The sequence below is a fragment of the Jatropha curcas genome, chromosome 9 (genome assembly GCF_041381405.1).
Source record: "Jatropha curcas cultivar XTBG-Jc1 chromosome 9, XTBG_Jcur_1.0, whole genome shotgun sequence".
NCBI lineage: Eukaryota > Viridiplantae > Streptophyta > Magnoliopsida > Malpighiales > Euphorbiaceae > Jatropha > Jatropha curcas.
In genome coordinates this window covers 23107949-23134519 of record NC_143159.1, presented here as the reverse complement: position 1 = coordinate 23134519, position 26571 = coordinate 23107949, and the positions used below count along the sequence as shown (strand labels likewise).

The 26571-nt window shown below is 35.5% G+C and overlaps 1 pseudogene across 1 annotated transcript; it reads left to right on the top strand.

The window, feature by feature from the left end:
* The first annotated feature begins 16030 nt into the window (after positions 1–16030).
* Positions 16031–25836, top strand: LOC149493835 (disease resistance protein RPV1-like; annotated as a pseudogene). The gene is made up of 5 exons (XR_016322687.1): positions 16031–16550; positions 22239–23310; positions 23494–23814; positions 23874–24696; positions 24798–25836. The product of XR_016322687.1 is annotated as a disease resistance protein RPV1-like (transcript).
* The last annotated feature ends 735 nt before the right edge of the window (positions 25837–26571 follow it).

Genomic DNA, 26571 nt, shown 5'->3' with positions numbered 1-26571 from the left:
AGGCTGGAGGGTGGGCGCCGCCGCCGTGGCCGGCGGTCGCCACCGCCCTGGCCGGCGGTCGCCGCCGCCCTGGACGGCGGTCGCCGCCTCCATGGCCGACGGACTTGTGGTTTTTCGTTCCGGAGGCTTTTTCGAGAGTTCTGTACCTCCAAAAAATATTCCGGGACCAATTCCGTGATCCTCGTAATTTTCTGGATGTTTCAAGTACCATATTGGCATACTTTCGGTGAACTTTCTGAATGGCCTCTGGTCCGGCCGGACTGTTTGCAGTCCGGGAAAATAGGCTCTTTGAGCTTTAAAATTTGAGTATTCACAGTTGCCCCCCACCGGCAACCATAAAAATGATTTATGGGAGTCGGTGGTTGTCTAAAAAATAAATTTTGAAGGCAAAAATCGGACGCGTCGAAAAGACCCACCTTTTGGCCTTCGTGGCCAAATTGGGCATTTTTGGGCCTTTGGGGCCAAATTGAGAATTTTTGGGCCTTAGGGGCCAAAATGTGAACTTCTGGGCCTTTGTGGCCAAATTGGGCATTTTTGGGCCTTTGGGGCCAAATTGAGAATTTTTGGGCCTTAGGGGCAAAAATGTGAACTTCTGAGCCTTTGTGGCCAAATTGAGAATTTTTTGGCCTTTGGGGCCAAATTGCAAATTTTTGGGTTTTTGGGGCCAAATTGAGAATTTTTGGGCCTTTAATGATCAAAGGAGGAGGAGGCCCCGTCGCTGATGCCATGGTTGCTAGGCTTTTCCTGTTTTTTTTTTCCTTGCCTGTATTTCTGTACTGAACTTTGACTGTACCTGCACTTGGTTAGTACTGAAAATTTTATATGTATGCATGATTATCCACTTTGATTTGTAAGAAAACGGGATTTTTTTTTTCAATTTCAACTTTCAATTCTTTTCAATTTCTGATCTTTTTTTCAAAAATGAATCCCTTTTATAACCACAGCATGCACAATTGGACTAAGAGTCTCTCCAAGGTAGAAAAGATCAATTTGGAGAGGTATGGTCTATCTCCTATTGCTTATTGTCTCTTCTTTCTTTTGGTTCATTCCTTTGTAATAGAAAGGATCCATTACTCAGGTTTGGTTAGAGGACAACCTCCATGTGGTTGCTGCTCCTACTTTCTTGCCTTACAACCCCTCTCAGTATCGTATGCGGAGGATCCTGATCACTCATCCCTCTATTGATGCATGGACCTCATGGGTGATTGAGCTGGGTCCAAATGAGGTACTGTAGTACATTTCCTGGTATGACATCACCCGTTTTATCCAGGTTAGCTCTCGTCATACTCGGGTTTACCTTTTAGGCCTTACACACTGTACTTGGTACTGCGCTTCGTGCGTTTTGAGGCAGATGGGGATAGACCGGACTGTCCCAATTGTAGATGGCACTTCAGCTGATTCAGCCATCACTCCGGGTGTTACCCGAGCCGTCCTTAGGGCTTGGGTTAGAGACCATCACATGGTTAGGCCTTTCCCTAATCCTGCCGGTGTCCAGACTTCTCTTAAGTATCGGACCTGGTTCATTGCCGTTGTCTGGCCGGTTGAAAGGCCAAGGAGGAACGCACTGCTGAGTGTACTTGAAGGTTGGGCTCAGGCTGACGCTGATAATGAGATTGGGACTGTTGAGGAGATTGTGTTGGCTCCTCGGACAGGCGAGGTTGGAGAGAGTTCAGCAGCTAGGGATGACTCGGAGGATGTTGCCCCACGGAGGCGACGGGACACCTAGACTCTTATAGGCTTTTGGACTTTTATTGTTTTTCCCTTATTTTGACCTTTTTTGACTTTTTGTTTGGGACTTTGACTTTGGATTTTGGATGTATGTTTTGTTTTTTTTTTTTTTTTTTTTTTTTGGACTTGGACTTAGACTTCATTATTTACTTATTTTTCTTGGATTCTTTTGCTTTCTGCTTGACTTCGGACTGTTTGACTTTACTGCTTTAATTGGGAATGTCATTTGACTTTTAAGCTTTCCAAGCATTTTCCAACTTTATTTATTAAAGCTCTAATTTTTGCCTAAGCCACCCTTTCGGGTTTTCAATTTAGCGAGCTACCCATTTTTGCCTAAGCCGCCCTTTTCGGGTTTTCAACTTAGCGGGCCCCGACTTTTGCCTAAGCCGCCCTTTCGGGTTTTCAACTTAGCGGGTTTTTCTCTTTTTTTTCCACTTCTTTTTTTTCACTTTTTTTTTTATTATTATTGGCAAAGAAGAAAGAATTATGGAATAATTTTCTTTAATGTTTAGACCGCGCCCAAAGAGGGCTGCCTACATATCTCTGATACACAATTTCTTTTTTCCGAGGAGAATCAGGTCTAATGTAGCTCTTTTTACATTATGCAATGCTTATTATACAAAATATCTTTTTAACTGATCTAAATTACATGGACTCGTGAATTCCAAACCATCCAAATCAGTCAAAATGACGGCTCCGCCAGACAATATTTTCTTCAACAGATAGGGTCCAGCCCAATGAGGACGAAACTTCCCACGTGGGTCTATGATTGGCTATCTAACTTCCTTCAGGACCAAACAACCTTCTTCCAGTTTTCGGTCTTTGACCTTCTTATTAAAATGCCGTGCCATTCTCCTATGGTAAATCTGCGTTCGGTGGATCGCTTGCAATCGTTTTTCGTCCATACCCAAGAGTTGCAAATGATAATTCTGTATATCCCAATACCAGGGCTTGTCATCCACCAAATTCATGATATGTGCTGGCTGTTTCTGTAGCCGAACTGTCAGAGGTCGAATGACTTGGTCTCCCCCTACATTAACCATGGAGGCCAAAGTAGCCAGAGCATCGGCAAACTGATTTTTAAATCGCGGCAAGTAGTGGAAGGATAAATCCTCAAATTGCTGAGCCAATTCGTCCAAGCGTTGTAGGTAAGAAACCAAACGCTCTTCCTTAATTTTTCATTTTCTCAAAGCTTGGGAGACTATTAAATTGGAATCCCCAAAAACCTTGAGGACCTTTATTTCCTTTTCCAGGGCTGCTTCTAACCCCTTTATGCAAGCTTCATACTCGGCTTCATTGTTGGTGCAGTCGAAATCTAATTTGACTGCAATTGGGACGTATTCTCCACAAGGAGTTTTGAATACGACTCCAACCCCATTTCCATGGTAGTTTGAAGCTCCATCGAAGTACATTTCCCAGACTTCACTTTCCAAGCTCAACAAGTCTTCATCAGGAAATTCTACCTCCGGCATTTGGTCTTCGACTGGTAATTCTGCTAATTGATCAGCCAAGGCTCCGCCTTTCACTGCCTTCCGTTGTACAAATTTTAAATCATAGGCTGCGAGTACCGACACCCACTTAGCCATCTTACTGCCAAGAACCGGCCTCTCCACAAGGTATTTCAAGGGGTTCGATTTAGAAATAACGTATGTGGTGTAGGACGAGAGGTAATGCTGCAGCTTTGTACAAGCCCAAACTAGAGCCAGACACAACTTCTCTATCTTATTGTATTTTAGCTCGCAGTCTAGCATCCTTTTGCTGAGGTAATACACGACATTTTCTACCCTTGTATCTTCTGCTTGTTGAGCTAGCATTGCACCCATTGCTTCTTCTGTCACTGATAGATACAATAGCAAAGGCTTTCCTAGCCTTGGTGGCTGTAAAACCGGCAAGGATAACAAATATTGCTTGACTTGGTCAAAAGCTTTCTGACAATCCTCATTCCATTTGATGGCTACTCCTTTCTTGAGTAATTTGAAAATCGGACCACAAGTATTGGCCAATTGATTGATGAACCGGCTGATGTACTATAGTCTTCCCAAGAAACCCTGAACTTCTTTTTCCGTCTTCGGTGCTGGCATTTCCAGAATGGCTTTGGCTTTTGAAGGGTCAATCTCTATGCCCTTCCGACTGATCATATGCCCCAGAAATACTCCGAATGTAGCTCCAAATAGACATTTTGCCGGGTTGAGCTTTAAATTGTACTTTCGAAGTCTAAGGAAGAACTTCTCAAGTGCTATTGTATGTTCTTTAGCTGTTTTAGATTTAACAACCATATCGTCCACATACACTTCTACTTCTTTGTGAATCATGTCGTGGAAGATGGTCGTCGCCATTCTTTGATAGGTTGCCCCGGCATTTTTGAGCCCAAAAGGCATAACCCTGTAGCAGTAGGTTCCCCATTCTGTGATGAATGCCGTTTTCTCTTTGTCTGGCAAATGCATCATTATTTGACTGTACCCGACAGCGAGATCGGTCAAGGAGACTATCTCGTGTCCAGCCATTTGGTCCACCAACAAGTCAATATGCGGCAGGGGGAAGTCTTCCTTCGGACATGCTTTATTCAAATCCCAATAATCCACACACATTCTGACTTTGCCATCATTTTTCGGCACCGGCACAATATTTGCTAACCACGTCGGGTAGGCAATGGGTTTTATGAACTTATTCTCCAATTGCTTGGCTACTTCCTCCTTGATTTTCAGGGACCATTCTGTTTTCAGACTTCTTAGCTTCTGTTTTACCGGCTTAGCCTCAAGGTATACTGGAATCTTGTGCACCGCTATTGCCGGGTCAATTCCCATGATGTCACTTGCCTTCCACATGAAGCAATCGACAAACTTCTTCAAGCATTCAATGACCTGTTTCCTGTTCACACAGTCAGATGCAATGTATGTATGTTCATTTTCTTCTTTGCCAATTATTATTTTTTCTTTTTCATTTTTTATTTCGTTTATTTGATTTTCATTATTTTTGCTTGGAAATGCTTGGAAAGATAGATACGCGGGGTAGCCAATAATTTGCAAGCTCTTATTGATTAGGACGGAATTGTCCTCAAAAATTATATCAAATTTGAAGTCTAGATTTTCTAGATCCAACACAGACGACTCAGAACTAGACTCGGTTTCGGGGTCAGACTCAAACTCAGTACAGGACTTGATTACAGACTTTGACTCTAGGTTTGACTCGGGAAGGGGTTTATCAGCAGCGCACTCCTCCTCGGCGTAGCAGTTGGCGAGAGGCCCTTTGTACAGCTTGATCAGGCTCAGCAGGTCTTGGTTCCCATCATTTCCTGTAATGACCGCAACCTTGTCAAAGAGACTAGGCTGCATGAAGTCTTCCACTTCCAGTTCAGTTATTGCCTCTGGCCTGTTGTCCCAGGCATCAGCAAATATTTCCAAGACACAGATGTCATTCATTTCTAGGAATAGTTCGAAAGGATCGATCAATTTCTGGTCAACAACGATAGCATTTATCCATGTTTGGCTTATTCCTTGGAATAATTGAACCGTTGTCCACCAGGTCTTGGATGCGGTTCTTAAGCGTCCAGCACGCTTCAGTCTTGTGCCCGTTACCCTGATGATACTCACAGTATTTGTCAGCTCTGTAGTTCCTTGGTAATGGGTTGGGTGGTGGCCTTGCTTCCAAAGGCTTGATGTAGTTTGCCTTGACAGCCTCTCGGAATACCAAAAGGATTGGCATCCCGAGATCAGTGTAAGTCCTCCTCGACTGGCTGCCATTTCTCATATTCCCCACATGTAAAGGATTCGTGGAGGTGATACTTGCCACTTCGTGAACTTTGCTAGCTTGGCTAGGCTTCTTATATTTTGAGGTACCCGAGTATTCTTTCAGTTGCCCCATTTGAATTAAATCCTCTACCTTCGTAGCAGTGGCAATGAGCGACTGGAATGTCGGTAGGTACTGAGTTTGCAATTGTTGCTGGTAGACAGGCAGCAGGTTCTTTATAATTATGTCCACCTGTTCTTGCTCAGAAGGCCGGCTGATCATATGGGCGGCCTTGGCCCTCCACCTCTTAAGGAACGAGGAAAAGGGTTCATTGTTTTTCTGTTTGGTGGTTTCCAGTTCCCTCCGAGTAACATCAACCTCTATGTTATAATGATATTGCGTATTAAACGCATTGCAGATGTCTTTCCAGGTCTTCATTTTAGACCGATCCAGGCTGACAAACCACCTCAAAGCAGCACCGGTGAATGATTGTTGAAACAACTGAGCAAGGAGCTCGCTGTTCAGTCCGAACGGGTTTAGGGCACCCACATACATTTTCAGGTGTGTTTTGGGACAAGTGGTTCCGTCAAACTTGTCCATGTTGGGCATTTTGAACTTTGTTGGCAGTCTTGCTTCGGGGAACAAGGACAAGGAGTCCATGTCCACCACTTCCTTGTGTGTCTTAAGGGCAGTGATCGACCTTTCCAGGAGTTCCAGTTTTTCTCTCATTTTCTGAGCTTCCAACTCAGAAGCAGTTCTAGAGGGCATGTCATCCAGGTTAAGGGCAGGGTTTGAGGACGTCGGTGCAGCACCAGGTCCCTGATTGGAGGCAGCAAGATCACTTCCTCCAGCTGAAGCCCCATTTCCATTACCACTACCTAGTTCAGCTATTAGGGCAGTTCTTTGGGCAGCTAATGCCTCATTCATCCTAGCCTCCATTCTGGCTTCGAGTTGTTCCATGAGATTTTGGATGTCAGCAAGTGATGCCATTGATGCAGTTGAAGTTGGTGAGGTTGGTGAAGCTGGTGAGGTTGGTGATAGCACTGTAGGTGTGACTGGAACTTGGATAGGCACTCGAACAACGGGTACCTGTAAGTATAAGGGTAATTGGATTAGGGTATAGTGGTTCGTGTATCAGGGTAGCTGATGTGAGGTAGATCGACTCTTTGTCCAACTGTGCATGACTAAAAAGAATATTTCATGTTCTTTTTAATGTGATGATATGTCATGAATGCGCACAACATCACGTCATACTTCGTTTTAATGATATGATTTGCATCATTGGGTGCATACAGTCCTAAAGGATAGGTTCTATAGGCTATGACACAAATAGAGAATTGGCTTATTAAGGGACCCTTGAACCTTGAGCATGGATATACCTAACCACATGTGAAACAAGGAGTTTCGGGTGGGTCCAACAGTACGCATACTCATGGGCCACCCCCAAAAGGATTAGGGATGGTTTGCGGTAATAGGAAGGACGCTTTGGCTGTCCGTCGGCATAATCAAGGAGACCTGCCGATCAACGCTACTTGCTATCCAGATTCAGAAGTTTGAACAGAAAGAGAAGAAATTCATTTGAAATTCTTTTTTTTATGCAATGGAGAAAAAGATTCTCAATTCGTGCAAATAGATAAACAAATTTAAATGATTTAAAGTAAATTTCAATTAGGTCCAAATTCTCCTTATTAAGCATTCTTAAAGAAAGAATATTTAATCTTTGTTGGGGTACCCTACAAAACAGAGCATAGTAAAATAATACCCTAAAGAAGGGCAGGTTAGTTTACACAACAATCGTAGTCCACTTTATGCAAAATGATTACATAACTCCCCAGCAGAGTCGCCAAACTGTGAACCCCTACCCCAAATATCATAGGCATATAATGAATATGACTAAGGGCAGAAATGCACGTGAATGTGTGAGTCGCCACCTTGTTTAATTATTTTAGGGTAAACTAGGAAAAAACCCTAAATTGACTCCAATTTTAATTAACCTAATTACTAGATTAATTATCCCAATGTTTAAGGCATTGTTTGCGAACTCGAGGTGGATCCCGAGACCATGTCATGTTGATGAACTAACCGATGAATGAATGCTTTGCAGGGTAAATGATGGAATTGGACCAATGAAATGTTTAAGTGATTTCGACTTGCCGCTCGGGGTTAAATCCCAAACGTGCCTACGTACTTCCGTTTGAATGGAAGATCAAAGTCGACGTAGTTCGATAGGCCTTTTTAAAAGGGCTTTGAATGGGTATGCTTAATGCATGAGTGTGTGTATGCTTTGTGCATTTTGTTTAGGCATTTTGCCAAAGAATTGATTGATTTGATTAGGCGTTTGTTGCCAAAAGTCTTGATTTAAGGCTTTTAGCCAAAAAGATTGATTTAGGCAATTTGTTTGCCAAAAGAGATTATTTGAAGGCTTTTAGCTAAAAATGGGTTGATTTTGTTTGCCAACAAGTGTTGATTGGGCGATTGTCGCCAAAATGATTGATTTAAGGCTTTTAGCCAAAAGATTGATTAATTTAAGGCATTTTGCCAAAGCTTCGATTTAAGCGATTTGTCGCTAAAAATGGTTAATCTTACTTATAGGCAATTTGTTTGCCAAAAGTGATCAATTGAATTGCAATATAGGCTATTTAGCCATAATTATTGATTAATTGGACTTAAGCCGGACTGTTCGAAATAAAGGCGATTATACCGTAGTCATTAATTGACCAGATACTTTAGCCAATATTGTCGGATTTAGGCTTTAACACCACGATTATTAATTAACCGGGCATTTAAGCTAAATCATATTTAATTGAGGCAGTTTATTTGCCTAATTGATGACGTGAATGCATTTATGCAGCAGTTTAATTCAGAATTGGAGTAGAAGAGAATATGCACAAAATGCTGAAATTAAATAGATAGGGTTTCGTTATTGCCTGAGTTAATCGACGGCCGCTTCTTAGCTTCAACTTGAAAATTCCAGATTAAGCTCCTTGTTTGGGGAATATTAATTAGAATTAAGTGACCAAATAATCACAACAGCAGAATAATAAAAGCCTACACTAAATGCAGAAAAACAGTAAAAGAACCGCAAGGAGCGTAGGGGAGAAGAGAGCGTCCGTCAACACAGACTGAGTGAGTAAAAAAGTCGCATCGGGGCTGTATTTATAGGGAAAACCCAGGCTGGAGGGCGGCAGCCGCCGCCCTGGTTTGTCCACTTTCTAGTTTTTCGTTCCGAAAGCTTTTTCGAGAGTTCCGTACCTCCAAAAAATATTCCGGGACTAGTTCTGCGATCCTCGTAATTTTCTAGACGTTTCAAGTACCATATTGGCATACTTTCGGTGAACTTTTCCGAATGCCCTCCGGTCCGACTGGATTGTTTGCAGTCTGGGAAAACAAGCTTTTTGAGCCTCAAAATTTGAGTATTCACACATTCACATCGTTATTTCTATCATTAACAATCTTCTATAATACGTGTTTCAACTCCATAGGGCTTTCCTTTCTTTCTATTACCTGAAAAAAATAGTAGGCAGAGATGAGCGCCAAACTCAATGAGTAGGGTTAGATAACCCTCTCACCCCACACAATCACACCAATGCTAAAATATTTTAATTTGGTCACTCGTTTAGTTATATGATCATGTAGTTTGTCACACAAATGGCAATACAACAGCAATCACAATTATTATCACCTTCATATAATCACATCACGTGGAAATTAGTCAGTGGAGTTACCAAAACCCGATGAGCCGTCCTCCCACATGACCCATCCACTCACATGTGCACCAGGGAGCCAATCCCCCATTCTGGCTGACCGGTATAATCTTCACACTACCGGTCCTCTGATTATTTTTCCAGTCTCTCTCTCTCTCTCTTTTTTTTATACCGACAGGCGGCATCCTGGTCGTCTCCCTCAAATCTAGATCGTCAGGCGCACACAACAGGAGGCCACCCTGCGGGCAGCGATCAAATCTAGATCATCACGTGTGCCCAAAGAGGCTACTTTGCGGTGTCCATATAAACAGAATTATCAGGTGCACACGGGGGCGCCGATCTCCCATTTACCCGGCTAACAGAAATCAGAATCAGGATCCATATATCAGTAACAGAATATAACAGAAATCAGAATCAGGATCCGTATAACAGAAATAGTCTCGCAAACCCATGGTGACCCACTTCATCCCAATTCCCCACAAACAAGGCACAGCAATATCGCATCACAGGTAATCAAGCAATATTTAATATCAACAAATAGTGCATCACAATATGGCCATAATGCATGATAACATTTAGCTGTTAATGCATGAATGCAGGCAGATGATGCGAATTATCTAACGCTACTCACAGTTCTTTATTGTCCTCTAAGGGGACTGCTTTTCTAGCAACATGCTTCCAGCCTTTATCCTCGCATTTCGAAATTTTATAAACCTTTAACATAAACAATAAAATTCTAAGTAAGAATTTGAATTCGAAAGATTATATTTCATATTCTTTCATTAATTTTGGTTATCAGTTATTTAATTCACTTAGTAATTTAAATTATATATATATTTATAGATATATATATTGGGTTTCCTTATTTATTTATCTAGTCTAATGTATTGCCTTTAAATAAAACGTTTAGTTATTTGTTAAGTAATATTTTATGATAATACTAATCAAAATATTAATATTACTAATAATAATAATAATAATAATAATAATAATGCTAATAATTTTAGTCAGTATTTAATTTATTAAACTATATATACATTCGTTACTCTTGTTTATTTATTTATTTGTTTATATCTTTCAGATAAGTGTCGCTAGTAAATTAATGTTCCATAATAATGATGATATTAATAATATTAGTAATATTAAAATGAGAGTAGCATAATTAGCTAGACTAGTTCTTATACCACCGATGTACTATAATTATTAATTCCCTTTTATGATATAATTAATCATAATTAACGATATTTACGTATTAATTTGAATTTAAGCATTTCTATTTTCGGTGAAAATCTTTATTATCCTTCAACTACCTAGAAGTCCAATTCTATAATCGATGTTCATAAATTTCCAATTTGTACTAATTCAATTAATCTTATATTCAATTAATTAATTAATTCAAGTTTTGAAATTTATACCGAAAACAAGCAACTAGGCCTTACAATGTACAGATCAAAAATCGGATTTGATTTTCGTGATCCGCGCGAAGAGGAGATCATTCTGCCTCTCGGAGTCCTCACCGGAGTTTCGCCGAAGCCTCGCCGGACCGACGCCGTGCACGGTGGCCGGAAACGTTAAACCGCCCAGAAATTCACAACGATCACACTACTCGACTCAAAATTCACCAAGGAATCCATTTCTAGTGTTAATTTAGTGAGATCGGTCCTCGAATTGGCCGGATCGGGCCTGACAGCAGCTGCACCTTCTCCGCACACGATCACTTCTCAAACCTCGATGAAATCACAAAGTTATGGAGGGTAATTACTCACAGCATCGTGGAGAGTCGATTGGCGCCTGTCTCCTCCATTGGGACAGCCGGAAACGGCGTGGATGGCCATAGATGAAGAAGAGAGACTGTCGCGAGGAAGACAGCTCCATCCATGCCGCTGCAGGTCCGATCGGCGTGAAGGGAGGCTAGAATCATGACCACCGACGTCAGACGAACCGATCGCCACTCTGTTCCGATCGAGTGGTGGCCGGAAACGTAGTGCAAGGGGGAGAGGAGCCTGTCGCGCGGTGGAGGAAAAAGAAGAAGAAGAAGGAAAAGAAGAAAAAGGAAAGAAAGGAAATTGGGCTTTTGGCCATTCCGGTTCGATTCGAACCGGTTTGGTCCGATTTAGTAATTTGGTCTCATTTTGTTTGATTTTCGAGTTTTTCACTCGGTTTTCCTATTATTCTTGCGGTTTTCGATAAATCAAATTGACTTTTAGGCCTGGTTCGATTTATTTTGATTATTTAGTTCGGTTCTGTAATATTTTCTCCATTTATTCAACAAAATAAAATAAAATATTAATAGTAATGATATTTGATTTTTCGATAACTAATTTATATAGTAGTTACATACATTTACATAAATTTATAATCATTTAGTAACTAAAGTTCCATTTTTAATTTCATCGAAAATTTTAAGTGGTCCAATCGAAAGTTCCGAACAATATGTTTTTGGGCTTGGGCCCAATTCGAAAATTTGGGCTCAAATTGAGACTGCATTCCAATTGCAGCCCACACGGCCAAAATTTTCGATTTTTGATTTAATAAAAATTCAAAAGTTTTGAAAATAAAAATTCGGGGAATTTCACATATGAATAAAATGATTTAATATTCTATGTATAGAATAAACTCTATACAACAAATCGTCCACTAGTATAAGATAAAAGACAACAATTATAAATATACCATAAATGATTTATTAAATATAAATCTCAATTTCAACAATAAGAAATAATAGCTAATATATTACAAAGACATAGTTAATAGTATAAACTCTATCAATGTTTCCATTTAAGTTAAGTTTAAAATGTATATTTTGACAATATATTTTTATGCTTAATAATAAAAAAAAAAAACATTTACATACAAAGGTAAAGTTATTCACATTCAAATTTTAATACTCAAATTTAACTATTTATCGCATTCCTTACAAAATGAGCTTAATCGTAAAAACTTATTATTTTATTTTCTTAATATTAGTGGTAGATCAATGGAGAAAAATTATTAAATTTAGAGTAATTCAGTTAAATAAAGAGTAATTTAGTCAAATTATAATTTAGTCACATTATAATTTACGTGATTTTCATGTTTCAAATTAACGTACAAAAATCTTAATATATATGATTGATCACTGAAAGAAAGGTTAATATAATAATTAGGTGAACATATCATCATCATCATTATGTCATTATATATAGGAGAATCAATAGGTTTTATTCGATATGTGACATTTTCTCTAAAAAGTGAGATTGTATAGATTTTGAGTATTTAATTCATCTTTTTTTTTTTTTGAGCATCTCTTTTTTTTAATCCAATTTTTATCTCCCATCATTTACTTTTCAACAATTAATTGTCTTTTTATTTTTTTGAGTTTTAAATTCATTCAATTATAGCAATATAAAAAATTTAAATATTTCAATTACATTTTTTAGATTTTCATAATATATATATATATATATATATATATATATATATATATATATATATATATATATATATATATATATATAGATATAGATATATATAAAGATTTTTATTATTTTTAAATGCAAATGAAATATGCTATTTATTGTTTTAAGTAGAAATGGAATATGTGATAGAAAAACAAAACAATGTCTAAATCTTTAAATTTTCATAATTTACAAATATAAAAATTTTTATTTTTATATAGTCTAAACTTTAAATCAAATATAATATGTTTAAAATTTTAGTAATTTGAAAAATGTTAAAAAAAATCATGTGTTTCAAAAATACACATTATAAAATATAGTTTTAAAATGATAAGATAAAATGGTGAGTAGGTTTTTTTTTTTTTTTAAATTCTTCTTTTGATTTGTTTAATTAGGAATTTTTGGTTTTTGAGTAAATTATAAGGATAAAAGTTTAACTTTTCTTCTCATGATAAGTTGAATATTTTCAAGTCGATAATATTTGGCATCTTCAAATTCATTTTATTTGTTTGTATGATTTTATCCAATTTATCATAAAATGCTATCTATGTGGTTTTTCTTATTTTGATTTAAAATTCAAAGAATTGAGTCGATGTGAAATTAATGGTTTTAACTTTTAAGAATTGTATTTTTTTTTTTTTTGCTGATTTGGAATTTGAATATTTACATATCGCCATATATAAATAGAAAGTTCAAGATTCTCTTTTTATTCACTATTCTTTTTTTCTTTTTTTTTTATATAAAATTTTAAAATTTCTTTCTATTGTTGAAAGCTCAACCTAATTCTTTACTTTAATTTCTTCAGTTTATTGTCGGTTGAAAAAAGAACATTGTGGCATTTCATTGCTTTGTTTGAGTTGTATGCTTGATTTTGTTTTTTATTTTATATTTTGCTTAGCTTAGTTTTATTTTGTTTATTTTTACAAGGACTTAAGTATGTGCAATTTCAAAGGATTTAAATATGTTTTTATACAATGATGAATTAACTAAAATATTTTAATAGGTTTTTCTAATTAATATTTGCAATTAGATTAAATCTCTATAAAAATAAAAATAAGCATTTAAATTATTTTAAATACCTATAAGACATTATATATAATAATAATTCTAATCACTTTTTCCCTAAAAAAAATGATTTCTATAATTTACTCAACATATATATTTTATATTTGAAATAAAAATATAATTATTATACAATCCTCCGAAGTATGGAGGACCGCATAGCATATATATAAACAAGGATCATGGAGCTTTTCTTGGTTGATGATGTGGCGCATCATTTGAAAAGCAAACTCTCTAAATTTTTAGCATTTTATTTTTTCTTCCATGAGAAAATTTTGCCTTTCAAACTTTTAAAATTTAATTATTTTCTTTTAGTATTTTTACTTTCAATTTTATTATTTCCTTTTAATTACTTGATGTTGACCATTCTATCTTTCTTAAACAGTTCATATTTAATTTTTCAAATTTAATATTCATTATTACAATTTTTAACCTTCCTAAGTTCCTTAAACGTTTAAAATTTAATTTTCTAAATTTAATGATCATCAATACAATTTAAAATTGATATTAAAATACTAAAATAAACCTATATTTTGTTTCCAAATCTTTCATTTACCTAATTGAATTTCACCAAATTTCTCAACCTTTTTATTTGAATAAATTGAAATTAAAATACTAAAATCATTATATATATATATAAAAGAAACATATAGTTTTTCTTGGTTGCTGATGTGGCACATATTTGGAGAGCAGACCTTTTCAAAATTTTAGCATTTCGTTTTTCTTTCCTTGAGAATTTTTTGCTTTTATTAAACCTTTGAAATTTAATTATTTCCTTTTAATATGTTTACTTGAAATTTAATTATTCCCTTTTAATACTTGCTATTGACCTTTTTACTGTCCTTAGACGTTTTCAAATTTAAATTTTCAAATTTAATAATCATTATTACAATTTTTCACCTTTCTATCTTTCTTAAACGTTTAAAATTTAATGATCATTATTACAATTTAAAATTCATTAAAATGCTAAAACAAAGCCTATATTTCTATTGCTGGCAAATCATCCATCTTCCTAATTGATTTTCACCAAATTTCCCTTTCTTTTCATTTGGATATTGAAATTAGAATACTAAAAATCCCTTTTATTAGGGGATGAGCTGATTGTTGTTCCTCTTTTAGATTATCACTTTATCATATACTAAAGAAACCCACAAGAGAATTTCTTCCAATGATATCTAAATTTTTCATCTCTTAGTCGAACAATTTTCAAGATTGGTCTCATACATGTTGAAAACAAGAAGATAAGATAGTGAGTAATCTTCTTCCTTTTTTTTTCTTCTTTTTTTCTAGTTTATTTGGTTATGATTTTTAGTTTTTGAGTAATTTATTTGGGTATTAGTTTTGTTTTCCTTCTTATGATAAGTTGAAATATTTACATGTCAATAATGTTTGGCATCTTTTATTTTACTTTATGGTTTGTATGACTGTGGTTCAAATTAAATTGAATTAATGTTGAAAAGAGTTATGCATTTTTTCTGATTTTGAATTAAAATGCAAAAAAAAAAAAAAAAAAAGATTGATGTTGAATTAATGGTTTTAGCTTTTAAAAATTATATATATTTTTAGCGAATTAAAATTTTCGATATTTATATAGTATATATAAATAAAAAGTTTAAGATTCTTTCTTTGTTCACTATTTTATTTTTTAAAAAATTTTTAAATTTACTTCTAATTTGGTTGAAAGCTTAATATGGTCTTTTATTGCTTTGCTTTTGTTGTTTGCTTAGTTTTGTTTTTTTCAATTTCATTATCATTTTATATTTTTCTAATTAAAGTTTTGTTTTATTTATTTTTGTAGGGATTAAAGTATGTACGATCCAAGAGGATCTAAATATGTTTATAATAATGAATTAATTATTACTTTTTAATATGTTTCTTTAATTATATAATTTCAATCATATTAAATCTCTAAAAAAAAATAAAAATTAAGTATTTAAATAGTTTTTAATCGTTTACAAGTTCATTTTATTTGTCTAATAATAATTAGAGTCTCTTTTTAAGAAAAAATTAATTTTTTGTAATTTACTTAATACATTATATTATATTTACACTTGAAACTAAAATATAAATATCAACGTGCAGATTGCCGGCTACGGTTTGTCTGTTCCAATCTTTCTTCTATAGTTTATCCAATGGATTGTATTTTATTGTATAGCCACTGGCCACTGATATAATTGTTTTTTCTGAAGTTATGTTAGTCTTTCTTCTTCTTATTATTATAATTATTATTTATATACATGCAGGATTCAACTTTATGCATCAAGCTCCTTTGTCTTTCCTTTTCATTTCCTAGAGGGAGAGAGGATATATTAGGTAATTTTGATCGCATGTATAAACCTCTTTCAGTGGTTTAACATTGTTGTTCGTCGCTTTTCTTGCGAACAAATAGAGCTACATACTTGTCAAAAATGTCTTCAGTTTCATCTTCCATAATTCCTCCTAAAACAAATTATGATGTATTTCTTAGTTTTCGAGGGATCGATACCCGACCGAATTTTACTAGTCATCTTAAAGCAGCATTACAGCGAAAATACATCAAAACGTTCATTGATGATGATCTTAAGAGAGGAGAGGAGATATCTCCGGCTCTTATGGAAGCTATTGAAGAATCAAAAGCGGTGGTCGTCATTTTCTCGAAAAAATATGCTTCCTCTCATTGGTGTTTGGATGAACTTGTCAAGATAATGAAATGTATGAGATCAATGGGACGGATTGTTTTACCAATTTTCTACTATGTAGATCCATCTGAAGTCAGAAATCAAAGTGGGGATTTTGGAGATGAATTTTTGAAACTTAAAGAAAGATTTAAGGGAGAGGTAAAGAGGATTCAGAGATGGATCACTGCGTTGAAGCAAGCAGCCAATCTATCTGGATGGGATTCTAACAATTACAGGTAAACCGTATACATAATTTTCTAATTACATAGTACTAATTTTCAGTTTAATAACACTGCTTTTGAAATCCTAACTTATACTTGATTTAGCCATTCCTAAAATCACAAATACTTAAATAAACAGTGACGGAGTCAGGATTTTTTGATAGGGGGCAAAAATTTATTTGTGATTTCATACTATGTGTAAAAACTAAGAAATTAAACTTGATTAAAAAGTATATGAAAATAACATAATTATGAAAAAAATAATATAATAATATAATTACACAAACAAAAATATATTATATATCATCAAATTTTATATATATATATATATATTGTAAATCAGAAGTAATTACCATATTTTAGCTTTAAATTTAGCCCAATAATTTATGATTCATGAGAGCTAAAACCTGGATATCTTATACTTCTCATTTCAATTAGGTTCTTAATTACATGGTTTAATTTATAAACTTAATTATAATTAAATCATAAATTTGATAAATTTCATTATTAGCAAATTTCATATTTGATTCTTTATATTTCTTAACAGTTATTAATTAAATCTAAAATTCACTATAATTCGCAAAATTGTACACACTTTAAAATAAGAACCATACCTAAAACTTATTCAGGATCAAAATTTTACCAAGTCCTCAAGTTTCTATGCTTTTCTTCTTTTTCCCCACTTTCTTCTTTTTCTATTCATTTTCATTTTTATTATCTTATTATTTTACCACTTATAATTAGGGCTATAAATGAGACAAGCTACTTGTGAACTATTCGAGACTCGTTTAATAAATGAGCCAAGCTCGAGCTCAGATTATTAGTTCGTGAGCCAATTTTATCGAATTGAGCTCTCAAGCTAGCTTACGAGCTAGTCTTATTGAGCCGATTCGCTCACAAGCAGTTTAAATAACTCAAAATAATTAAAACTTGCGTTAAAATGATCCTATTTCGGTTTATTAGATTTCGAGCTCAAGCCTGAGCTTGATCATTTATAATTATCAAGCCAAGCTTGAGTATATCCTTATCAAGCCGAGCTCAAGCTCACCAAAACTTGGCTCAACTCACTTACTTATTATTAGCCTGCTCATTCATCTAGACTTTTCATAGAAATATCCAACCTCTTCCTTCTTCTCTTTTCTTTTCTTTGTTGAAATCATTCTCATTTTTATTATTCTTATTATTGTTTAATTAATCCTTTTAATTTCTACCACTTTACTCTAATTAGTTGCTAATAAGTTAAGTATCTTAAAGTTGATCCAGTGGAATTATTAAATTAATATAAAACGTTGTCCTCAGTTTCTTCTGTCAATTTTCATCAAAAAACAAAACCCAAGGATCCATGAACTTCTACTTAATTAGAGTAACAAAGCATATTCATGGAATTCATAAAATTCATCAAAACCCAATTAAGAGAAAATCTCCTTGCTTCTGAAAATGCAATTGAAAGGAAATTGTTCATGACCCTGGTGCTAGACTTAAGTAAAAATATTGATTAACACAAAATGTAATCTGGTTCTGTCAAGGTGACATACTTCGAATCTCAGATATACAAGAAGAAAGGTGATAGATATGTAACTGATTACTTCACAAAATTAAAGATATTGTGGGATGAACTTGTTAGTTTGCCCACATGGATTTGTTCCTAGGCTAAAACCACCTCATAATCCAAAAAAGCTTGTCCATCTTTGTGTTTAGTTGATGTGAGATTCATCTAAAGTGTAACATCCCTTCCTTAGGGACTTAGGATGTCCTGACTGAGATTTGCCCCACCACCAGTCAGAGGGACAAGGCTTGGCTTGAGCTAGAACCGCCTCATAACCCAAAATGCATTGCTTTCACCAATCACGTATACTACTATTCACGTATACGGTTTATGTTGGTGATGATTTTCTGCGCAAATCAAACTGGACAAGCAAAATGATCAGTCTAAATGGCAGAAATTACCATATATGGAGAAATGAGAGATCTCCTTATGGTAATCAAAATGTGTTTGCCTGTGTTTAGTTGAACTAAACCAGAAGAGAAGACTGATGAGGAATGGGCTTTCGAGCATGCGTCCAAAATCTCGGTATGACGGTGTAACAACAGGACCAAGACTGGAAAAAGATTTGCAGGTGGTGCCTTGTGTCGAAAGTCTTCCCGACAAGAGGAGGTCGGGCGGCGTGTCCCGCAAAGTTGTAGCGACGGTACAAGATGGTGGGCAGATCTAATAGATTATCCCTGGAGGGTAGGTCACGATTTGTGTGGTCCTTGGTTTGGGGGGAGGTTTGTTGGGATAACCTCCCAAGTCCCACACCGAACAAAAATGAGAAGAGGAACCAAAAATATAATGGTTCAACTAGAGGGTTTCATAGAAAAAGAGAAAAAGAGGATTGTGTTTGCAAACTGAAGAAAAGTCTGTATGGCTTGAAGCAGGCACTAAGACAGTGGTACAAGAGGTTTGAGTCTGTTATGGGGGAGCATGGCTACAGAAAGACTACTTCAGATCACTGTGTTTCTATTCTCTGATGATGACTACATTGTTTTTTGCTCTATGTGGTTGATATGTTGACTATTGGTCAAAATTACTAGCTTGAAGAAACAGCTAAGTAAGTCTTTTGCCATGAAAGACTTGGGACCAGCAAAGCAAATTCTTGGCATGAAGATCGAAGAGCCAAGAAATTATGGTTGTTATAGGAGAAGTACGTTGAGAAAGTACTTTAAAGGTTTAGAATGGAAAATGCTAAAGCGGTTAGTTGTCCTCTTATTAATCACTTTAAATTGAGTTTTAAACAGTGCCCTTCTACGGATGGAGAGAAGGAAGAAATGAAAAGATCATGTATGCTTCAGCAGTTGGAAGCTTGATGTATGCCATGGTTTGTACACGACCAGATATTGCTTATTCAGTCGGAGTAGTGAGTAGGTTTCTTTCAAATCCGGAAAAGGAACATTGGACTGCAGTGAAATAGATTTTCAGGATATCCAATCACAGTTGCAGGGGGAGCCGTGTCGTGGCAGTCAAGATTATTGAAACGTGCAGGCAGTTGTTGTGGATGAAGAAATTCTTGATTGAACTCGGAATTCATCAAGAACGGTATCAGATATTTTGTCACAGTCACACTATTGTTTAGCTGCAGGGATGATGGAGAGTATGGATAACGTCCCCACTTGAGTGTGCAGGGGGAGATTTGTTGTGCGGTACCCACTCAAGTGGGACCCACAATAAATTTGAAAAGAAAAAAAAATAAACACACGTTTTTTAGAAGGAATCAAAGGTTGGCAGCCAAACTATGACTTAAATGGAGAAGCCGTGTGTAACTCACACACGGCTCTCACATCACCTCTCCTATAAATAGGAGATGGCTCAGCTCATCTCAGCACACAGAAGAAAGAAGAGAGAAAATGTAGCGAGAGAGTTTTCTAGTTTTAGGATGGGTTTCCTAAAACTAGGGGAGAGAAAAATAGTGAGGATTTTTTTGGGGTGTTTTTAGGAAACACTTTATGTATCACTATTTTTGTATTACTCTCTCTGTGTACCTACTATTTTTAATAGTGGAAGAATTATTCGGAGTTTGTCCCGTGGACGTAGCCCTAAACAGTTGAGGGTGAACCACGTAAATTTCTGTGTGTCCCATTTTTATTTTTCCGCTGCGTTAATTTTCTCTTAATTGGTTGAAAGGGCCCAATAAATGGTATCAGAGCTGATGCCCAAAATTGTTGGCAATAATATAAATTACTTAATTATGAACAATCACAATACTCAAATACAAGCACTCAATTATGGAATAATATTACAAGGGAGACACACTCACAACTCACTCTTTTTCCTTTTTTTTTTTTTTTATAAACTCACACACATAGAAGAGCTAATCTCTCTATATATCTCATTTATTCATTCATGTTTTACATGTATATATAGGCAATATGATTGGTGTGTTAAATCCACTTTGGTAGCTTTCCAACAATAGTCCAAGTTAGGCACCGTTCATTGACTATGCTTTCACCAACCAAGACTTTATTCACCTTAGTCCAAGTTAAGAGAAAATCTCCATGCTTCTGAAAATGTAATTGAAAGGAAATTGTTCATGACCTGGTGCTAGACTTAAGTAAAAATATTGTCGGGAAGACTTTCGACACAAGGCACCACCTGCAGATCTTTTTCCGGTCTTGGTCCTGTTGTTACACCGTCATACCGAGATTTTGGACGCATACTCGAAAGCCCATTCCTCATCAATCTTCTCTTCTGGTTTAGTTCAACTAAATACAGGCAAACACATTTTGATTACCATAAGGAGATCTCTCATTTCTCCATATATGGTAATTTCCGCCATTTAGACTGATCATTTTGCTTGTCCAGTTTGACTTGCGCAGAAAATTATCATCAACATAAACCGTATACATGAACAGTAGTATACGTGATTGGTGAAAGCAATGCGTTTTGGGTTATGAGGTGGTTCTAGCTTAAGCCAAGCCTTGTCCCTCTGACTGGTGGTGGGGCAAATCTCAGCCAGGACATCCTAAGTCCCTAAGGAAGGGATGGTACACTTTAGATGAATCCCACATCGACTAAACACAAGGATGGACAAGCTTTTTTGGATTATGAGGTGGTTTTAGCCTAGGAACAAATCCATGTGGGCAAACTAACAAGTTCATCCCACAATATCTTTAATTATGTGAAGTAATCAGTTACATATCTATCACCTTTCTTCTTGTATATCTGAGATTCGAAGTATGTCACCTTGACAGAACCAGATTACATTTTGTGTTAATCAATATTCTTGATTGAACTCATAACCCAAAACCCATCCTATACATCATTTCCATCTTGTGTTTAGCTGATATGGGATTGGCCTAGGGTGTCACACTAAATCCTTTGCCCACAATTAATAAAGCTTTTTCATTGGTTTTGGAACAAGAGAGGCAAATCTTCCCTTCTGTTTCAATGCCTGGTGATGTCAAGGCATTTGCTGCACGAAGCAATGAGTTTGTACCTAAGAATTTTGCTGCTGGCAATCATTCTATGTTCTTTCCTTGAAACAACAATTATGGAAACAGTTCTCATTTTAGAAATCGATCTGCATTTCCTATAGGTGTAGATACTAGGTATTGCACTCATTTGGGAATTACAGGCAAATTGTGGACTCATGCTATAAAAAGCATGGATATCCCTCAGACTATGGTTCAAGGCCTAGAACCACCAATTCTCATCTGAGTACACCAGTAACTACTGTTCACTATGTTTCTACATAAGACTAGTCGGGACATTTGATTTCATCTTCAAATTCAATGGAATCCTCTTTTCCTAATGCATCAAGCTTGACTGGATCTATAAATAGTTCAAGGCTTAATTCTGGATCTATAAATATCGTCCTTTAACAAAATAGAAGCATATTTCTTTTCATGTAAGTCGCACAAAATCAAATAAAGCATTTGATTTAATACATGCTGATATCTGGGGCCCCTAGTCAGTCCCTTTTGTGCAAAGTCATAGATTTTTTCTCACTGTTGTTGATGACTACACAAGACACTTGGATTTTCTTACTAAAGTTATCTTGGGAATAAAAACCGGTGATTTTTAAATAGGATGATAAAAGAAACTTTCCATAATATTGTCCAAAATGAACGATCATATTACTTCTACAAAATTTTAGTTTTTCAATTTGCCTTGACATTAAGTTTTTTCGAACTAATTAATTTTGTTTTCTTTATCATATTTTGTAGGAGTGAGTCGGATTTATGTGAGTTGGTCGCCGACAAAATTTTAAAGAAGCTATATCCTATGTACTTTAGTACTTGTAGTAATTTATCTGGGATTGAATCACACGTCCATAATCTTTTGTGGTTGTTAGGTGTTGAGTCAGAAGATGTTCGTTTTATTGGAATTTGGGGAATGGGAGGAATAGGAAAGACAACCGTTGCTGAAGTTCTTCTTAGTCGAATATTTTATCAATTTGATGCTTGTTGCTTTCTCAGTAACATTAGGGAAGAATCAAAAAGACATGGACTAGTTCATTTGCGAAAACGTCTTTTTTTCGAGCTTCTACAAAATGAGAATTTGAGCATGGATATGTTCCATGTACTTCCAACTTCTGTTCTGTACATGCTTGAACAAAAGAAAGTTTTCATTGTTCTCGACGATGTCAATGATTCAAATCAATTAAAGGCTTTACTTGGAAATTGTGATTGGTTTTGTCCTGGAAGTAGAGTTATTATGACTAGCAGAGACAAAGAAGTTCTCAACAATGGAGTTGACCAAGTATATGAGGTCAAGAGTTTAAAACACTGTGATGCTCTTCAACTATTAAGTATGGAAGCCTTCAAACAAAAGCATCCTCCAAAAGGTTTTGTCGAGTTGTCGGAAAGGGTAGTAGATTATGCTAAACGCGTTCCATTAGCTCTTAAAACTTTGGGTTCCCATCTCTGCAAAAGGTCTCCAAAGGAATGGGAAATTGTATTGGATAAATTAAAACAGTTTCCTGACCGAGACATTATAAAAATCTTAAGGATAAGTTATGATGAACTAGATCAAATGGAAAAGGATATTTTTCTTGATATTGCATGTTTCTATAGAGGATATTCCAAAGATTACGTAGAATCTATACTAGATGGTTGTGGTTTTTTCACAAGTTGGGGAATAATTCGTTTAACGGATAAGTGTCTCATAACTGTTTTGGACAATAAGATCGAAATGCATGACTTGATACAGGAAATGGGTCAGGAAATTGCGCGGCAGAATGGAAGCAGATTATGGAATTCCAAGGAAATCCGCTGTATGTTCATAACTGATGATGAGGTACGTCATGAACTACGTTTCTTCTTTTCTCATTTCACAGACCTATAAATAGCATAAATCAAGTTGGATCCATTCTTTTTTCCCATTTGAAACATATTGCAATATAATTTTGAGTAAGGATTTAGATGACCTCATCAACTTTTGGTAATAATTTATATAGTTTAATTTGCTCTTGATTATTAGGGGGCAAGAGTAGTTGAAGGCATATTTCTTGACATGTCTGAAATGGGGAACGTTCAATTGAGGTGTGCAGTTCTCTCACGGATGTTTAACTTAAGATTGCTCCAAATTTATCGGCCCTCGACTTGGTCTGAGGGAAGAAATATAGGTCCTATATTTGAATCTGATCAAACAAATCAACTTAAGTTTATATCCAATAAGGTAAGTCTATTCCACTGGGACAACTATCCTTACAAATCTTTGCCGTCAAATTTTTTCATGGAAAACCTTGTTGAGCTTAAGATCAAAGACAGCAAAGTTGAGCAACTTTGGAATGGAAATCAGGTCTGTTTTAAGCATTTCTTTTGTTATTATACGGATATTGGATGCCACTAACTTTTAAGTTTGTTTTTAAAGGGCTTATTCTTTTTGAACTTACGAACTTTAAAGTACTCTCAAATCTCTCTTCAGCTCCAAACCTAGAGGAAATTATCCTTTTAAATTGTAAAAATTTGATCGGACATTTCCTCATCCTTTCAGTGTCTGGAGCAGCTTAAAGTACTTAATTTGCATGGATGCAAGAAGCTGAGGAGTCTTCCAAGCCTCGCTCAGATAAAATCTCTTGAGTTTCTTAATCTTTGTTACTGCTCAAACTTGAAGATGCTTCCAGAGACACCCACAGAAATAGAAGAGTTATATCTCAACCACTCAGGCCTGGAGAAGTGGTCACCAGCTGCAAGATTTTTCAATAATCTTAAAAATCTACAAGTGTGGGAATGTAAAAACCTTAGAACTCTTCCAACCACTATTTCTTTGAATTCTGCTGATCAACTGAGTTTTTGGGGTTGTTCAAGTCTCAAGGAGTGTCCTGAGATTATAGGGGATAAAATAAGCATATTAGATTTAAGTAGAACTGCAATAAAAGAGTTGAAATTCCTGGAAAGTCCTGCAGCTTTATATGGTTTATCATCATTAAGACGGTTGATTCTAAACAACTGCACTAGACTCCAAGCTTTGCCAGAGCTTCCAAGCCTATTACAAACGCTCGAAGCAAAAAATTGTCCGTTGCTAGAAACTGTAGCGTCAGCGTCAAGCACTATACAGAAAGAATATGAAAGAGCTTACAAATTCAATTTTTATAAAAGTATAAATTTGGATCAGAATGCATGTGGCAATATCATGGGAGACGCACTACAGAGAAGTAAAGAAATAGCCAGTTCTCGCACTGTAAGCCCCTATGCCTCTTCCTGCCTTTCATTATTCCTGGAAAACCATATAGATAAATATCTAATTTGTCCTTTTTTTTTTTTTTCCTTCTTTCCAAGCAGAAGAATTATTCTTGTGAAGTTATTTTACCTGGAAGTGAAATTCCAGAGTGGTTCAACTTTCAAAGTCCAGGATCATCAGTAACTATTAAAGTCCTTCCATCTTCCTTTAATTCTACGATATTTCTAAATTTTGCCTTTTGTATTGTTATAGAGGTCGAATGTCTTTTTCCTTCCATTTATGTATATCGTTCCTTCTCAGTTAGCTGTGAATTTCGTTTCAAAACCGCAAATGGAGTCCGAAAGGTTGAAATCAGTAAAGAATTTTATTTCGAATCGGATCTCTCATCTAACCATGTGTACCTATGGTGCGACGACAAGTCTCGTAAACCAATTGATTGGTTCAAACACAACCACTCCAGTGTCAATGAAGCCTCATTGGAGTTCAAAGTAAGACCGTTATCTTTAAAATTTAAAGAAAATGCAAAATTGAAGGTGAAGAGGAGTGGGGTTCACTTGGTATCTGCTGAAAATGAGCAGAATGAACGCAATATTAGTAGAATTCAAGCAACGAATTTAGATGTTGTAGACCAAGTGGTGGAAAGTACTGATATTACAGGCCAAAGTGATTCCATGTCAGATTATGAGGAAGAGGAGCAAAGTGTTTCCTTATCTGATTATGAGGAGGATAAGCAAAGTGATTCCCTTTCTTATTCTGATTTAATATTTGATTTTGAGGAAGAGGAGCCCCCGCCTAAGAGATAAAATTATGTTCTATATGGATGATTACTCTTCAATATCTCAAAATGGAAATCTATTTTGATGATGCTATGGTTCCTTCAAGCTCTTCATCTAAGTATTCCTCTACGAATGGAAGGAATTTTATTATTGAATTGTAAGTATTCTCTTCTTTGCTCTCTCTTCTCGGATCAAAACTCCTCTCAGAGCCAGGCTTCTTTGATGAGAATTTCGGCTAAGGAGAGGAAACAATAGCTACTTCAAATTACAGAAGAGCTTAAGGAAGCCGAAGGTTTCTCTCTGTATTTTCTCCATTATGTTATTTTTGGATGTATTTATTTATATTTGTGTGGAAAGTTTTTTTAGAGCCTAAACATATGAATTGTGATATCAAACTGTTGAAGCAAAGTGCTATTTCCTTGAATTTAGGTTAATTCAATTACATAAGTTTTATTTATCGGTTAATTTTATTACTGGATTATTGCATATGAAATTTATGCATGTATTTCTCATATTGAAAAAAAATTAAAGTTTGTGTTTTATAAATTTAGTGTGTCAAAAGTACTGGAAAATTCTGGTCTTGATATTTTTTTGCAAAAGAACAAAGGATAAAAATTAATCCCATTAAATTCAGTCAAGTTATTAATATATAAAAATCAAAACAAATTCAGGAGGTTAAAGTGGCATAAAAGATTAAATCTGACATTTTTCAATTATCTTAAACAAATTTAAGAGTTAAATTGGCTTAAAAAGTCAAATCTAATATTTTCTATCCTCCTAAACAAGTTCAAAAGTCAAATTTATCTTCAAACTGAGGCATAGTCTAATGGTTTATGATTTGGTAATAGATTCAGATTCAAATTTTATCCCTCCAATACTGAAAAAAAAAAAAAGTCAAATTGACATTTATTCTTGCCTTTTCATTTATTTTGTATTCCAAAAAACTCAAATTCATGAGGTTTTATGTACACTATAAAGGTGCACTAACTTGTAAAGGAGTAATTACTATGTAGCTCTTAGGATTCAGTTACATACAATACTAAGGAAATCAATTTTTAAAATTATACTATTTATTCTTTACATTATAACTTTGTTATAA